Source organism: Lepisma saccharinum, chromosome 23 (assembly GCF_977018435.1).
Source record: "Lepisma saccharinum chromosome 23, izLepSacc3.1, whole genome shotgun sequence".
Lineage (NCBI taxonomy): Eukaryota > Metazoa > Arthropoda > Insecta > Zygentoma > Lepismatidae > Lepisma > Lepisma saccharinum.
The window spans coordinates 62330459-62333137 of NC_139251.1; positions in this window are offsets into that span (position 1 = coordinate 62330459).

Genomic DNA, 2679 nt, shown 5'->3' on the forward strand with positions numbered 1-2679 from the left:
CGTGTCATTTAACGCCTAATATGCAAGAGTTGGATATTTCTCCTCCACCCCCCTCCCCTTCGATAATACCCTTAAACACTTTCTTCTCTTCATCTAATGGATTAAATATGGAGCATTTAAGGTGTAATATCTTTACATATATTTTGGAAAAATATATAAATGTCGAATTTTACATTATTCGAAGGGAAGAAATCCCCCAAAAGAATCTCGATAGCGCAGCCTGCGCCAACCCCCCCCCCCCCCCACCTTGTGGACACCCCGAAATTTCATCTTTACATTGATGTACTTATACACATCACAATTTTCAAAGTTTCCCCTTGCGATGGAAATTTCAACGCTTCGCACAGGGAAACACCACGACGTGACGGGTTTGTTTGCACTCAATCTTGCTCAGTGACGTCACACAAATATGGTCCATAGTTTCCTGAAATACTGGACGAGCATGACCCAAATTATTCTTTCTTCAGGATTAGATCCACCAATCCGACCTCTAGATAGCAATTGCTGACTTTTTTTCTATATACTTAGAAATTCTTATGTAGTAACGAACTCCTCGTATTTTTTTAATATTAACATTTCCAATGTATTTTGGATTTCACGAACAGCAAAAAACACTAATCGGCACTGTCGGAGAAATCCTTTGCTTGCCTCGAAATAATCTAATCTGCGACTATATCACAATTGTGAACTTGCACATGTTCAACTACATTAGTTAATGAACATGACATGCAGAAACCGAAAATTTTACGAGTTTTATCTATTGCATTTTAGAGTAAGATTGCAATGCAAATAAATTAAGTAAAAGCTTATAACATAACCAAGTAACAAGAAACTATGATCTGCTCTCATTCTACAAATTACACTTTTAATATAGATGGAACTGTATTATGAAGAATAGGTACTATCTGGATTGTTCTAGTTTTTCGAGGCGGCAAAGTTATTATGTATTCGACTTGTTTCATCACGTATTTAACACGTCACGTAGGAAACCCTTATTCTTTTTACACGAAATTTTCCAACAGCGCTTAGGCTATAATAGCCTACAGAAAACTGTGTGTTATGGGGCATGGTTTTTAAAAGGTAGAAAAGGTTACTCTGAAAATACAGTTTAAAATATTGTATAGTGCGTTCAAAGATATTAAGAAAGGAATAGTATGAATAAAAGGTATTCTTACCGTTTCGACGACGGCTGTCTCGCTTGTAGTTAAGTATCTACTGAAGTGTTTTATCATTCCTCGTTTCACGGCACAAAACAAGTAAAGGATACCACTTTTTAAAAGGTCATGAAATAATCATCGTTATCTATCACTGCAAGTGGCTATATGCAGAAAACACTGACATAAACACATGAAAGCATTGAATACCAATCAAGTTGCACACTATCTCGTACCTACAACTCCGATCTTCTGTCTCAAGACACTTGTATTCTCTGTCTGTGTAGGTGGCGTTGCTGTTTCAACCCCTCCCCTCCAGTTTATCCTCACAATCTTCACCAGAAAAGCACAGACAGTGCCGCAGCTACAGCCAGTCGCAAGCATGAACAAGAAATTGCTATCTTATTGCAAACTCGATACTCCCATTTTTTCCAAGTAGATCCTGAAGAAAATTGTTGCTGCGTTCTTCTTTGCGTGTGTTTACTGTGATTCGTTTATTTTCTTGCATTCATAGGCTCAAACTCTGCAGAGGAAAGGCACTTCCTTCACCTCGAAAATTCCTCAAGGAATGCACATATAAATATAAACGTTGCAATCAAATGTTATTTACTTACAAGGAATAAACGAATAAGTTCGATGCATTTGCAGATCTGGTTTAGTAATGTGTTAACCAAAATAACTGAAACAAACATTTAAAAAAAATCTAACACTCCTAACCAAATAAAAATTATCACATCTGCAAGGAAACTATCACAAAGAAACACATTGAAAATATGCATTTCCTGTTACATAGCTGCAAGGGAGGGGGAGAATATTCCTGAACGTGTGACCAGCGTTCGTCCAATTCGTCGTATCCGAAACAACATATCGTTGTATGTACAGTGTCTCTCAAAAGTTTTAGGACAACGACATTTTAAACTAGGCAACCCAATTTACACAAGCCGTTGGTGGGTTGCATGCAGAGTTAGGCTCAATTTCAGGGTTGCCACATGCACAATATATATTTATAAAATACGCGAAAGAAATATAAACAAGTATTATTGTATAAAATTATTAAAAATATCACTATTATATCGCAAATGACAAAATTCTTTCTGAAAGAAAAAAAATAGGTTTTCTAGTATTTCATCGCTGATGAGTCTACAGTAAGGAAAAGAGGTGAGAGGAAACGAAAGGTTACAAAGGAGAGGAGAAAGAGAAAGCGAAAGGAGAAGAGGAAAGCAGAGGAGAGAAGAAAGATAGGATAGACGAGGAGAGGAGATGTAGTGAGGAGAATGGAAAAAGATTCGAGGAGAGATGAGGAAAAAGAACAAAAAAGAGAAAATAGGAGGAAAACGAGAGGAGATGAGAGGAGGAGACGAGAAGAGGGAAGTGGACAGTAGAGTAAAGGAGAGAAAATAGAGAAGAACGAAAAAAGAGAGTGCAGTGGAGTCGGAAATCTAAGACAGGAAAGGAGATAAGAGGAGTGGAGAAGAGTAGGATGGAGATAAGATGCGAGAAAAGTAGGGAAGGGGATATGAGATAA